Raw genomic sequence first — 16,657 nt, 5'->3', positions numbered from 1 at the left:
TATGTGTAGCCTATCGGCTAAGCCGTGGGAATTTTAGTAGTAACGTGTTTAGGACAAGACACACTACTGCTAAAAATTTATCTGCAGCGCGGTTTGAACAGGCGCGCTACTGCTACATAGCACCAGCGTGCTTTTTTGACCCGCGCTACTGCTAAAGTTCTGTGTATAAGGTTTTCCCTAGTAGTGTCCGGAGCCCTGAACGAACTCTGGATCAGCCCTCCCGAGAGAGTTTAGGGCTTGGTGGCGGCTCCGTATCGTAAAACGTGATGAATCCTTCTTCTCTATTTTTTTTCTCCCCGAACACGAATATATGGAGTTGGAGTTGAGGTCGGTGGAGATCCAGGGGGGCCGCGAGGCAGGGGGCGCGCCCCCACCCAAAAACAACGTCACTCCGGGTTAGTTCCATTCAAATCATGCAAGTTAGAGTCCAAAACAAGGGCAAAATTGTTTGGAAAAGTAGATACGACGAAGACGTATCATCCATCAGCATGGAGTTTCTTCGTGCGCTTTATACCAATATGACCTAAACGGCAGTGCCACATATTAGTTGCACTATCATTATTAACTTTGCATCTTTTGGCTTCTATATTATGAATATGAGTATTACTACTTTCGAGATTCAATAAACATTTATATTGAGTGTATGACCATAGAATGTTGTGTTCATGTAAATAGAACAACAATTATTCTATGACTTAAATGAATAATTGTATTGCAATAACATGATCCAATCATATTTATGCTCGACGCAAACACCAAATAACATTTATTTTAGGTTCAACACTAATCCCAAAGGTAAAGGGAGTGTGTGATGGTGATCTTATCAACCTTGGAATCACTTCCAACTCACATCATCACCTCGCCCTTAACTAGTCTCTGTTTATTTTGCAATTCCCGTTTCAAGTTACTACTCTTAGGAACTGAACCAATATCAAATACTGAGGGGTTGCTAAAAACACTAGTAAAGTACACATCAATAACATGTATATCAAATATACTTTTGTCCACTTTGCCATCCTTCTTATTCGCTAAGTATCTAGGGCAGTTCCACTTCCTGTGACCATTTCCTTTGAAGTAGAAGCACTCAGTTCCAGGCTTGGGTCTAGCTTTGGTCTTCTTCATGGGAGCAGCAACTTGTTTGCTATTCTTCTTTGAAGTTCCTCTTTCTTTCCCTTTGCCCTTTTCTTGAAACTAGTGGTCTTGTTAACCATCAACACTTGATGCTATTTCTTGATTTCTACCTTCGCCGATTTCAGCATCGCGAAGAGCTTGGGAATTATTTCCATTATCCCTTGCATATTATAGTTCATCACCAAGTTATAGTAACATGGTGATGGTGACTAGAGAACTCTGTCAATCACTATCTTATCTGGAAGATTAACTCCCACTGGATTCAATTGATTGTAGTACTTAGACATTTTGAGCACATGCTCACTAGCTGAGCTATTCTCCTCCATCTTGTAGGCAAAGTACTTGTCAGAAGTCTCATACCTCTTAACACAGGCATGAGTCTGAAATACCAATTTCAGCTCCTGGAACATCTCATATGCTCCATGGCATTCAAAACGTTTTTGAAGTCCCGGTTCTAAGCTGTAAAGAATGGCACACTACACTATCAAGTAGTCATCATCCCGAGCTTGTCAAATGTTCATAACGTCTGCATCTGCTCCTGCAAAAGGTCCGTCACCTAGCGGTGCATCAAGGACATGATTCTTCTATGCAGCAATGAGGATAATCCTCAGATCATGGACCTAGTCCGCATCATTGCTACTATCATCTTTCAACTTCCTTTTCTCTGGGAACATATCAAAATTAAACGGGAAGCCACACCGCAAGCTAGATATGCAATTACTATCAGGACTAAGGTCATGATAAATTAAAGTTCAATTAATCATATTACTTAAGAACTCCCATTTAGATAGACATCTCTCTAATCATCTAAGTGATCACGTGATCCATATCAACTAAACCATGTCTGATCATCACGTGAGATGGAGTAGTTTTTAATGGTGAACATCTCTATGTTGATCATATCTTCTATATGATTCACGCTCGACCTTTCGGTCTCCAGTGTTCCGAGGCCATATCTGTATATGGTAGGCTCATCAAGTTTAACCTGAGTATTTCGCTTGTGCAAAACTGGCTTGCACCCGTTGTATGTGAACATGGAGCTTATCACACCCGATCATCACGTGGTGTCTCGGCAAGACGAACTATCACAATGGTGCATACTCAGGGAGAACACTTATACCTTGAAATTTAGTGAGAGATCATCTTATAATGCTACCGCCGAACTAAGGAAAATAAGATGCATAAAGGATAAACATCACATGCAATCAAAATATGTGACATGATATGGCCATGATCATCTTGCACCTTTGATCTCCATCTTCAAAGTACCGTCATGATCTCTATCTTCACCGACATGACACCATGATCTCCATCATCTTGATCTCTATCAATGTGTCATCACATGGTCGTCTTGCCAACTATTGCTATCATATAGCGATAAAGTAAAGCAATTATTTGGCGCTTGCATCTTATGCAATAAAGAGACAACCATAAGGCTCCTGCCACTTGACAATAACTATGTTACAAAACATGATCATCTCATACAATAAAATTTAGCATCATGTCTTGACCATATCACATCACAACATGCCCTGCAAAAACAAGTTAGACGTCCTCTACTTTGTTGTTGCAAGTTTTACGTGGCTGCTACGGGCTGAGCAAGAACCGTTCTTACCTACGCATCAAAAAACCACAACGCGGTATAGTGATTGCTTTTTGATCTTCAGAAAGAACCCTGTTCATTGAATCCGATTCAACTTTACGCGTACGCTTCCCCGTATTGTTGGATGAAGCGGCTCAGACTGACTTTAGGCGTACGCTTACGCGAGACTAGTTCTACCGACGTTCTCCAACTTTAGTTGAATCGGATTCAATGAACAGGGTTCTTTCTGAAGATCAAAAAGTAATCACTATACCACGTTGTGGTTTTTCATGCGTAGGTAAGAACGGTTCTTGCTCAGCCCGTAGTAGCCATGTAAAACTTGCAACAACAAAGTAGAGGACATCTAACTTATTTTTTCAGGGCATGTTGTGATGTGATATGGTCAAGACATGATGCTAAATTTTATTATATTAGATGATCATGTTTTGTAACAGAGTTATCAGCAACTGGCAGGAGCCATATGGTTGTCGTTTATTGTATGAAATGCAATCACCATGTAATTGATTTACTTTATCACTAAGCGGTAGCGATAGTCGTAGAAGCAATAGTTGGCGATACGATAATGATGCTTCGATGGAGATCAAGGTGTCAACTGTCAAGCCAGTGGCGATGGTGATCATGACGGTGCTTGGGAGATGGAGATCAAAGGCACAAGATGATGATGGCCATATCATATCACTTATATTGATTGCATGTGATGTTTATCATTTATGCATCTTATTTTGCTTAATTAGCGGTAGCATTATAAGATGATCTCTCACTAAATTTCAAGGTACAAGTGTTCTCCCTGAGTATGCACTGTTGCTACAGTTCGTCGTGCCGAGAGACCACGTGATGATCGGGTGTGATAACCTCTACGTTCACATACAACGGGTCAAGCCAGTTTTGCACACACAGAATACTCGGGTTATACTTGACGAGCCTAGCATATGCAGAAATGGCCTCGGAACACTGAGACCGAAAGGTCGAGCGTGAATCATATAGTAGATATGATCAACATAGTCATTTTCACCATTGAAAACTACTCCATCTCACGTGATGATCGGACATGGTTTAGTTGATATGGATCACATGATCACTTAGATGATTAGAGGGATGTCTATCTAAGTGGGAATTCTTAAGTAATATGATTAATTGAACTTAAATTTATCATGAACTTAGTCCTGATAGTATTTGCATCTTTATGGTGTAGATCAATTGATCATGTATAGCTTCCCCATTTTATTTATGATGTGTTCCTCGAGAAAACTATGTTGAAAGATGATAGTAGCAATGATGCAGATTGGATCCATGATCTGAGGATTATCCTCGTTGCTGCATATAACTATTGCAGGAGCAAATGCAGACGTTATGAATGTTTGACAAAGCTCGGTATGATGACTACTTAATAGTTCAGTGCACCATGCTTTACGGCTTAGAACCGAGACTTCAAAAATGTTTTTGAACGCCACAGAGCATATAAGATGTTCTACGAGTTGAAATTGGTATTTCATACTCATGCCCGTGTCGAGAGGTAGGAGACCATTGACAGTACTTTGCCTACAAGATGGAGGAGAATAGCTCAACCAGTGAGCATGTGCTCAGATTGTCTGGATACTACAATTGCTTGAATCAAGTGGGAGTTAATCTTCCAGATAAGATAGTAATTGACAAAGTTCTCTAGTCACTATCACCAAGTTACTAGAACTTAGTGATGAACTATAATATGCAAGGGATGACACAAGTAATTCCCAAGCTCTTCGCGATGCTGAAATCGGCGAAGGTAGAAATCAAGAAATAGCATCAAGTGTTAATGGTTAACGAGAACACTAGTTTCAAGAAAAGGGCAAAGGGGAAAGAAAGAGGAACTTCAAAGAAGAATAGCAAGCAAGTTGCTGCTCCCATGAAGAAGCCCAAAGCTAGACCCAAGCCTGGAACTGAGTGCTTCTACTGCAAAGGAAATGGTCACTGGAAGTGGAACTGCCCAAGATACTTGGCGGATAAGAAGGATGGCAAAGTGAACAAAAGTATATTTGATATACATGTTATTGATGTGTAGTTTACTAGTGTTTTTAGCAACCCCTCTGTATTTTATACTTGTTCAGTTGCTAAGAGTAGTAACTCGAAACGGGAGTTGCAAAATAAACAGAGACTAGTTAAGGGCGAGGTGATGATGTGAGTTGGAAGTGATTCCAAGGCTGATTAGATCACCATCGCACACTCCCTTTACCTTCGAGATTAGTGTTGAACCTAAAATAAGTGTTATTTGATGTTTGCGTTGAGCATAATATGATTGGATCATGTTTATTGCAATATGGTTATTCATTTAAGTCCAAGAATAATTGTTATTCTATTTACATGAATAAAACCTTGTGAGGTCATGCACCCAAGGTGAATGGTTTATTGAATCAGTCGTACTGATACACATATTCATAATATTGAAGCCAAAAGATGCAAAGTTAATAATGATAGTGCAACTTATATGTGGCACTACCATTTAATTAGGTCATATTGGTGTAAAGCGCATGAAGAAACTCCATGTTGATGGGCTTTTGGAATCACTTGATTATGAATCATTTGATACTTGCAAACCATGCCTCGTGGGCAAGATGACTAAAACTCCGTTCTCTGGAACAATGGAGCAAGCAACTGACTTATTGGAAAAAATATATACTAATGTATGCAATCCGATGAGTGTTGAGGCTCGCGGCGGGTATCATTATTTTCTGACCTTCACCGATGATTTGTGCAGATATGGGTATATCTACTTGATGAAACATAAGTCTGAAACATTTGAAACTTTCAAAGAATTTCAGTGTAAAGTGGAAAATCATCGTAACAAGAAAATAAAGTTTCTGCGATCTGATCGTGGAGGATTATATTTGAGTTACGAGTGTGGTCTTCATTTGAAACAATACAGAATAGTTTCGCAACTCACGCCACCTGGAACACCACAGCGTAATGGTGTGTCCGAACATCATAATCGTACTTTATTAGATAAGGTCAATCTATGATGTCTCTTACCGATTTACCACTATCGTTTTGGGGTTATGCATTAGAGACAGCTGCATTCACATTAAAAAGGGCACCATCTAAATCCCTTGATACAACACCGTATGAACTATGGTTTGGCAAGAAACACAAGTTGTCGTTTCTTAAAGTTTGGCGTTGTGATGCTTATGTGAAAAAGTTTCAGCCTGATAAGCTCAAACCCAAATTGAAGAAATGCGTCTTCATAGGGTACCCAAAAGAAACTGTTGGGTACACCTTCTATCACAGATCCGAAAGGCAAGATCTTTGTTTCTAAGAGTGGATCCTTTCTAGAGAAGGAGTTTCTCTCGAAAGAAGTGAGCGGGAGGAAAGTAGAACTTGATGAGGTAATTTGTACCTTCTCCCAAATTGGAAAGTAGTTCATCACAGAAATCAGTTCTAGTGATTCCTACGCCAATTAGTGAGGAAGCTAATGATAATGATCATGAAACTTCAGATCAAGTTACTACCGAACCTCGTAGGTCAAACAGAGTATGGTCCGCACCAGAGTGGTATGGTAATCCTTTTTGGAAATCATGTTACTAGACCATGACGAACCTACGAACTATGTGGAAGTGATGATGAGCCCAGATTCCGCGAAATGGCTTAAGGCTATGAAAGAGATGGGATCCATGTATAAAGAACAAAGTATGGACTTTGATTGACTTGCTCGATGATCGGCGAGCCATTGAGAATAAATGGATCTTCAAGAGGAAGACGGACGCTAATAGTAGTGTTACTATCTACAAAGCTCGAATTGTCGCAAAAAGGTTTTCGGCAACTTCAAAGTGTTGACTACAATGAGATTTTCTCACTCGTATCGATGCTTAAAATTCTGTCTGAATCATGTTAGCAGTTGCCACATTTTATGAAATCTGGCAAATGGTTGTCAAAACTATGTTCCTTAATGGATTTATTAAAGAAGATTTGTATATGATGCAACAAGAAGGTTTTGTTAATCCTAAAGGTGCTAACAAAGTGTGCAAGCTCCAGCGATCCATCTATGGACTGGTGCAAGCATCTCAGAGTTGGAATATATGCTTTGATAAAGTGATCAAAGCATATGGTTTTATACAGACTTGCAATGAAGCTTGTATTTACAAGAAAGTGAGTGGGAGCACTACAACCTTTCTGATCAGTATATGTGAATGACATATTGTTGATCGTAAATGATGTAGAATTTTCTAGTAAGCATAAAGGAGTGTTTGAAAGGAGTTTTTCAAAGAAAGACCTCGCTGAAGCCACTTACATATTGACCATCAAGATCTATAGAGCTAGATCAAGACGCTTGATATATTTTTCAATTAGTACATACCTTCACAAGATTTTGAAGTAATTCAAATTGGAACAGTCAAAGAAGGAGTTCTTGCCTGTGTTGCAAGGTGTGAAGTTGAGTAAAGACTCAAAATCCCGACCATGGCAGAAAATAGAAAGAGAATGAAAAGTCATTCCCTATGCTTCAGCCATAGGTTCTATAATGTATGATATGCTATGTACCGGACCTATTGTGTACCTCACCAAGAGTTTCGCAAGAGGGTCCAATAGTGATCCAGGAGTAGATCACTGGGCAACGGTCAAAATTATCCTCAGAGGACTAAGGAAATGTTTTTCGGTTATGGAGGTGATAAAAGAGTTTGTCGTAAAGAGTTACGTCGATGCAAGATTTTTACACTAATCTAGATGACTCTAAGTCTCACTCTAGATACATATTGGAAGTGGGAGCAATTAGCTAGAGTAGCTCCGTGCAGAGTATGGTAGACATAGAAATTTGCAAAATACATACGGATCTGAATGTTACGGATCCGTAGACTAAACTTCTCTCACAAGCAAAACATGATCACTCTTTGGGTGTTAATCACGTAGCGATGTGAACTAGATTATTGACTCTAATAAACCCTTTGGGTATTAGTCACATGAAGATGTGAACTAATCACATAAAGATGTGAACTATTGGTGTGAAATCACATGACGATGTGATCTAGATTATTGACTCTAGTGCAAGTGGGAGACTGAAGAAAATATGCCCTAGAGGCAATAATAAAGTTGTTATTTATATTTCCTTATATTATGATAAATGTTTATTATTCATGGTAGAATTGTATTAACCAGAAACTTAGTACATGTGTGAATACATAGACTGACAGAGTGTCACTAGTATGGCTCTACTTGACTAGCTCGTCAATCGAAGATGGTTAAGTTTCCTAGCCATGGACAAAGGGTTGTGATTTTATGAACGGTATCACATCATTAGAGAATTATGTGATTGACTTGACCCATCCGTTAGCTTAGCACGATGATCGTTTAGTTTGTTGCTATTGCTTTCTTCATAACTTATACATGTTCCTATGACTATGAGATTATGCAACTCCCGAATACCGGAGGAACACTTAGTGTGCTATCAAATGTCACAACGTAACTGGGTGACTATAAAGATGCTCTACAGGTGTCTCCAATGGTGTTTGTTGAGTTGGCATAGATCGAGATTAGGATTTGTCACTCCAATTGTCGGAGAGGTATCTCTGGGCCCTCTCGGTAATGCACATCACTATAAGCCTTGCAAGCAATGTGACTAATGAGTTAGTTGCGGGATGTTGCATTATAGAACGAATAAAGAGACTTTCCGGTAACGAGATTGAACAAGGAATTGAGATACCGACGATTGAATCTCGGGCAAGTAACATATCGATGACAAAGGGAACAACGTATGTTGTTATGCGGTTTGACCGATAAAGATCTTTGTAGAATATGTAGGAACCAATATGAGCATCCAGGTTCCGCTATTGGTTATTGACTAGAGATGGGTCTCAGTCATGCCTACATAGTTCTCGAACCCGTAGGGTCCGCACGCATAACATTCGATGACGATCGGTATTATGAGTTTATGTGTTTTGATGTACTGAAGGTAGTTCAGAGTCCCGGATATGATCACGGACATGACGAGGAGTCTGGAAATGGTTGAGACATAAAGATCGATATATTGGAATGCTATGTTTGGACATCGGAATGGTTCCGGTGAGTTCGGGCATTTACCGGAGTACCAGGGGGTTACCAGAACCCCCGGGGAGTATATGGGCCTTATTGGGCCTTAGTGGAAGAGAGGAGAGGAAGGCCAAGGTGGAGGGCGCGCCCCCTAGCCCAATCCCAATTGGGTGGGGGCCGGCCACCGTTCCTTCCCTCTCTCTCTCTCCCTTCCTTCTCTCCTTCTCCAACAAGGGAAAGGGGGAATCCTACTGCCACCGGGAGTAGGACTCCACCCTTGGGCGCGCCATAGAGGGCCGCCCCTCCCCCTCCACCACTCCTTTGTATACGGGGGAGGGGGGCACCCCGTAGACACACAAGTTGATTGTTTAGCCCTGTGCGATGCCCCCCTCCATAGATTTCCACCTCAGTCATATCGTTCTAGAGCTTAGGCGAAGCCCTGCGTCGGTAATTTCATCATCACAGTCATCACGCCGTCGTGCTACGAAACTCTCCCTCGACCTCAGCTGGATCTAGAGTTCATGGGACTTCACCGAGCTGAACGTGTGCAGATCGCGGAGGTGCCGTACCTTCGGTGGTAGGATCGGTCGGATCGTGAAGACGTAGTACTACATCAACCGCGTTATCATAACGCTTCCGCTTACGGTCTATGAGGGTACATGGACAACACTCTCCCCTCTCGTTTCTATGCATCACCTAGATGGATCTTGCGTCTGCGTAGGATTTTTTTTGGAATTACTACGTTCCCCAACACTCGACTGGTGGAGCTCCTAGGTTTAGGGTGATGGTGGTCGAGGTGGAGGACATGGCGAAGGTAATGGGGAGAAAGCTTCTGGCTAGATCGATAGGAAGAGGTTGGCTGTGTATACCATGTTAGATGGAAGTGTTCCTACTCCTTGTGAGAGGAGCCGCGATGTATATATTGATATGAGGTGGGAAGAGCCCCTGCCGTGGCGTACAAGGAAGAACCAATTGCTAGGATTCAGTAGTTACATAGAGGAAGATAGATACGAGAGGGAGATTGAGGATAGAGTCTGTTGAGATTACAATAGAAGATTTATCTCTATTCCTAACATAGAGCTCAGTGAATTGTGTGGCTATCGACGTGGCAGGATTTGTTTAGTTTGTTTCCTCGGCTTGAAGCATTTGGACACGAGCCTGCGGTGATAAAAACATCCCCGAGGCTGGTTGTCCGTGGTCGCTACCTTCGATCTCAGACGGGGCGGCGCGACCGCGGCGGCGCCACAGGGGAGCGGGCAGAAGCTTCAAGCCGAATTCTAGCTTGCCGTACTTGATACGACTCCAACGTATCTATAATTTTTGATTGTTCCATGCTATCATATTATCTGTTTTGGATGTTTATAGGCTTTATTTTACACTTTTATGTTATTTTTGGGACTAACCTATTAACCCAGAGTCCAAACGAAATGAAACCTTCGGGGGCATTATTTTTGGAACGAACGTGATCTAGGAGACTTGGAGTTGAAGTCAAGGAAGCTTCGAGGTGGCCACGAGGCAGGGAGGCGCGCCTGCCCCCCTGGGCGCGCCCCCACCCTCGTGGGCCCCTCATGGCTCCCCTTACTGACTTCTTTCGCCTATATATATCCATATACCCTAAAAACTTCGGAGAGCAGAATAGATCGGGAGTTCCGCCGCCAGAAGCCTCCGTAGCCACAGAAAACCAATCTAGACCCATTCTGGCACCCTGCCGGAGGGGGGAATCCCTCTCCGGTGGCCATCTTCACCATCCTGTCACTCTCCATGATGAGGAGGGAGTAGTTCACCCTCGCGGCTGAGGGTATGTACCAGTAGCTATGTGTTTGATCTCTCTCTCTCGTGTTCTTGAGGTGGTACGATCTTGATGTATCGTGAGCTTTGCTATTATAGTTGGATCTTATGATGTTTCTCCCCCTCTACTCTCTTGTGATGAATTGAGTTTTCCCTTTGAAGTTATCTTATCGGATTGAGTCTTTAAGGATTTGAGAACACTTGATGTATGTCTTGCATGTGCTTATATGTGGTGACAATGGGATATCATGTGATCCACTTGATGTATGTTTTGGTGATGAACTTGCGAGTTACGTGACCTCGTGAACTTATGCATAGGGGTTGGCACATGTTTTCATCTTGACTCTCCGGTAGAAACTTTGGGGCACTCTTTGAAGTTCTTTGTGTTAGTTGAATAGATGAATCTGAGATTGTGTGATGCAGATCGTATAATCATACCTACGGATACTTGAGGTGACATTGGAGTATCTAGGTGACATTAGGGTTTTGGTTGATTTGTGTCTTAAGGTGTTATTCTAGTACGAACTCTATGATAGATCGATCCAAACGAATAACATTGAGGTGGTTTCGTACCCTACAATAATCTCTTTGTTCCGCTATTAGTGACTTTGGAGTGACTCTTTGTTGCATGTTGAGGGATAGTTATATGATCCAATTATGGTATTATTGTGGAGAGAACTTGCACTAGCGAAAGTATGAACCCTAGGCCTTGTTTCAACGCATTAAAATACCGTTTATGCTCACTTCTACTAGTTACCTTGCTGTTTTTATATTTTCAGATTACAAATACCCATATCTACTATGCATATTGCACTTGTATCACCATCTCTTCGTCGAACTAGTGCACCTATACAATTTACCATTGTATTGCGTGTGTTGGGGACACAAGAGACTCTTTGTTATTTGGTTGCAGGGTTGCTTGAGAGAGACCATCTTTCTCCTACGCCTCTCACGGATTGATAAACCATAGGTCATCCACTTGAGGGAAATTTGCTACTGTCCTACAAAACTCTGCACTTGGAGGCCCAACAACGTCTACAAGAAGAAGGTTGTGTAGTAGACATCAAGCTCTTTTCTGGCGTCGTTTTCGGGGAGGAGAGGAAAGCGGCACTAACACCCCGTCAAGTAAGCTCTTTCCTGGCGCCGTTGCCGGGGAGGTTAGTGCTTGAAGGTATATCTGTAGATCTTGCAATCGAATCTTTTTGTTTCTTGTTTTCGCACTAGTTTAGTCTATAAAATAAAATTGCAAAAAATGGAATTAAGGATGCCTCATATGATTCATCTTTTTAATGTCTTTCGTGAGAATAAGGATTTCGATAATTGTGCTCAAGTGCTAGAAGGAGAATGCATTAGAATGTTTGGCACTAAATATTTGAATGATGAGCATGATTGCAATGTTGTTAGTCTGAATTCCTTGAGTATCCATGATGCTAATGATATGCAAAGCCACAAGCTTGGGGAAGCTATGTCTAATGAAGATGATATTTTTAGTCTCCCAAGCTTTGATATGCAAATTTATAATGATGATAGCATGCCTCCTACTAATGGCGATTATATTGATGAAAGTGGGTTTGGAAGAGTGTCAACTTTAGGAAGTAATGATCCCACTATTTTGGAGTATGTTGAATCTTATTAGGATAATTATGAAAGTGGATTTGGAGAGGTCATGACTTTATTTAGTAATGATTCCACTATCTTGGAAGAGGTTTCAATTGATTATGATGAGAACAAAGTTGCTACTTATGATGATTATTGTGATGACACATATTCTATAAAAAGTAGTGATGATTATATTAAAACTTGTCATGAATATGATTACCCTTTTTCTGAACCTTACTCTTTTAATGTGGAAACAATTTATAGTATTCGAGTTTCTTATGATACTCCCACTATTCCAAATGAGAAGAATCTTGCTTATGTGGAGAGTAGTAAATTTTCCATGCTTGTAGATCATGAAAATAATGCTTTAGGTGCTGGTTATATTGTTGAATTCATTCATGATGCTACTGAAAATTACTATGAGGGAGGAACATATGCTTGTAGGAATTGCAATAATATCAAGTTTCCTCTCTATGTGCTTAAAGTTTTGAAGTTATGCTTGTTTTGCCCTCCTATGATAGTTGATTATGGTTCCCACAAGTTGGTTGCTCACAAAATCCCTATGCATAGGAAGTGGGTTAGACTTAAATGTGCTAGTAATATTCTCCATGATGCTCTCTTTATGTTACAATTCTTATCTTTTATGTGAGCATCATTGAAATCATCGTGCCTAGCTAGGGGCGTTAAACGATAGCGCTTGTTGGGAGGCAACCCAACTTTATTTATGTTCCTTGCTTTTTGCTCCTGTTTAGTAATAAATAATTTATCTATCCTCTGTTATGATTGAGTTTTTATGTTTTAATTAGTGTTTGTGCCAAGTAGAACCGTTGGGAAGACTTGGGGAAAGTCTTGCTGATATTGCTGTAAAAAACAGAAACTTCAGCGCTCACGAGAATTGCTACCATTTTTCATTCGAGGGCGATATTTATTTAATTATTTTTTCAGATGATTAATATATAAATTCGTCACGTCCAGAAATTTATTTCAGAATTTTCGGGGTTCCAGAAGTTTGTGTTAGTTACAGATTACTACAGACTGTTCTGTTTTTGACAGATTCTGTTTTTCATGTGTTGTTTGCTTATTTTGATGAATCTATGGCTAGTAAAAGAGTTTATAAACCATCGAGAAGTTGGAATACAGTAGGTTTAACACCAATATAAATAAAGAATGAGTTCATTACAGTACCTTGAAGTGGTCTTTTGTTTTCTTTCGCTAACGGAGCTTACAAGTTTTTTGTTAAGTTTTGTGTTGTGAATTTTTCAAGTTTTGGGTAAAGATTCGATAGACTATGAAATAAGGAGTGGCAAGAGCCTAAGCTTGGGGATGCCCAAGGCACCCCAAGGTAAAATCCAAGGACAACCAAAATCCTAAGCTTGGGGATGCCCTGGAAGGCATCCCCTCTTTCGTCTCCATTCATCGGTAACTTTACTTTGAGCTATATTTTTATTCACCACATGATATGTGTTTTGCTTGGAGCATCGTTTTATTTTCTTTTGCTTTGCTTACTGTTTGAATAAAACACCAAGATCTGAAATTCTTAAATGTTAGAGAGTCTTCGCATAGTTGCATAATTATTCGACTACTCATTGATCTTCACTTATATCTTTCGGAGTAGTTTGTCATTTGCTCTAGTGCTTCACTTATATCTTTTAGAGCACGGCGGTGGTTTTATTTTGAAGAAATAGATGAACTCTCGTGCTTCACTTATATCATTTTGAGAGTCTCTAAACAGCATGGCAGTTTGCTTTGGTTATGAATCTAGTCCTAATATGATGGGCATCCAAGATGTATATAATAAAAACTTTCATATAAAGTGCATTGAATACTATGAGAAGTTTGATACTTGATGATTGTTTTGAGATATGAAGATGGTGATATTAGAGTCGTGCTAGTTGAGTAGTTTTGAATTTGAGAGATACTTGTGATAAAGTTTGTGAGTCCCGTAGCATGCACATATGGTGAACCATTTTGTGATGAAGTCAGAGCATGATTTATTTTTTGATTGTATTCCTTATGAGTGGCGGTCGGGGACGAGCGATGGTCTTTTCCTACCAATCTATCCCCCTAGGAGCATGCACGTAATACTTTGTTTCGATAACTGATACGTCTCCAAGGTATCTATAATTTTGGATTGTTCCATGCTATTATATTATCAACTTTGGATGTTTTATATGCATTTATATGTTATTTTATATGATTTTTGGGACTAACCTATTAACCTAGAGCCCAGTGCCTGTTTCTGTTTTTTTCCTTGTTTTAGAGCATCGCAGAAAAGGAAAATCAAACGGAGTCCAATTAACCAGAAACTTCACGGAACTTATTTTTGGACCAGAATAAGCCCACGGAGTATCGGAGATGGACCAGAAGAGTCCCGGGCTGCCCACGAGGGTGGGGGCGCGCCCACCCCCCCTGGGCGAGCCCCCTGCCTCGTGGACAGCCCGGAGATCCACCGATGTACTTCTTCCTCCTATATATATCCTTATACCCTAAAAACTTCGAGGAGGACAATAGATCGGGAGTTCCGCCGCCAGAAGCCTCCGTAGCCACCGAAAACCAATCTAGACCCGCTCCGGCACCCTGCCGGAGGGGGGGAATCCCTCTCCGCTGGTCATCTTCATCATCCTGGCACTCTCCATGATGAGGAGGGAGTAGTCCACCCTCGGCGCTGAGGGTATGTACCAGTAGCTATGTGTTTAGCCTCTCTATCTCTCTCTCTCTCTCATGTTCTTGAGGTGGTACGATCTTGATGTATCGCGAGCTTTGCTATTATAGTTGGATGTTATGATGTTTCTCCCCCTCTACTCTCTTGTGATGAATTGAGTTTTCCCTTTGAAGTTGTCTTATCGGATTGAGTCTCTAAGCATTTTAGAACACTTGATGTATGTCTTGCACGTGCTTATCTATGGTGACAATGGGATATCACGTGATCCACTTCATGTATGCTTTGGTGATCAACTTGCGAGTTCCGTGACCTCATGAACTTATGCATAGGGGTTGGCACACGTTTTCGTCTTGACTCACCGGTAGAAACTTTGGGGCACTCTTTGAAGTTCTTTGTGTTGGTTGAATAGATGAATCTGAGATTGTGTGATGCATATCGTATAATCATACCAATGGATACTTGAGGTGACATTGTAGTATCTAGGTGACATTAGGGTTTTGGTTGATTTGTGTCTTAAGGTGTTATTCTAGTACGAACTCTATGATAGATCGAATGGAAAGAATAGCTTCATGTTATTTTACTACGGACTCTTGAATAGATCGATCAGAAAGGATAAGTTTGAGGTGGTTATGTACCCTACCATAATCGCTTCATTTGTTCTCCGCTATTAGTGACTTTGGAGTGACTCTTTGTTGCATGTTGAGGGATAGTTATATGATCTAATTATGTTATTATTGTTGAGAGGACTTGCACTAGTGAAAGTATGAACCCTAGGCCTTGTTTCCTAGCATTGCAATATCGTTTGTGCTCACTTTTATCATTACTTACCTTCCTATTTTTTATTTTCATATTACAAAAACCATTATCTACTATCCATATTGCACTTCTATCACCATCTCTTCGCCAAACGGGTGCACCTATAAAATTTACCATTGTATTGGGTGTGTTGGGGACACAAGAGACTCTTTGTTATTTGGTTGCAGGGTTCTTTGACAAAGACCATCTTCATCCTACGCCTCCCACGGATTGATAAACCTTAGGTCATCCACTTGAGGGAAATTTGCTACTGTCCTACAAACCTCTGCACTTGGAGGCCCTGATACGTCTCCAACGTATCTATAATTTTTGATTGCTCCACGCTATATTATCTACTGTTTTGGATGTTTATGGGCTTTATTATACACTTTTACATCATACTTGGGACTAACGTGTTAACCCAGAGCCCAGTGCCAGTTTCTATTTTTACCTTGTTTTAGGGTTTCGAAGAAAAGGAAAACCAAACGGAGTCCAATTGACCTGAAACTTCACGGAACCCATTTTTGGAAGGAAAGAAGCCCAGAATACTTGAAGTGCACATAATGGAAGCTTCGAGGAGGCCACGAGGTAGGGGGCATGCCCACCCCCTGGGCGCGCCCTCCGCCCTCGTGGGCCCCTTGTGGCCCCTCTGACGTACTTCTTCCTCCTATATATCTCCATATACCCTAAAAACATCGAGGAGCACAATAGATCGGGAGTTCCGCCGCCAGAAGCCTCCGTAGCCACCGAAAGGCAATCTAGACCCGTTCCGGCACCCTGCCGGAGGGGGAATCCCTCTCCGGTGGCCATCTTCATCATCCCGGTGCTCTCCATGACAAGGAGGGAGTAGTTCTCCCTCGGGGCTGAGGGTATGTACCAATAGCTATGTGTTTGATCTCTCTCTCTCGTGTTCTTGATTTGGCACGATCTTGATGTATCGCGAGCTTTGCTATTATAGTTCGATCTTATGTTTCTCCTCCCCCTCTACTCTCTTGTAATGGATTGAGTTTCCCCTTTGAAGTAATCTTATCGGATTGAGTCTTTAAAGATTTAAGAACACTTGATGTATGTCTTGCCGTGCGTATCTGTGG

This window comes from Triticum aestivum, chromosome 5A (genome assembly GCF_018294505.1).
Source record: "Triticum aestivum cultivar Chinese Spring chromosome 5A, IWGSC CS RefSeq v2.1, whole genome shotgun sequence".
NCBI lineage: Eukaryota > Viridiplantae > Streptophyta > Magnoliopsida > Poales > Poaceae > Triticum > Triticum aestivum.
Note: the sequence above shows the minus strand (reverse complement) of the source record.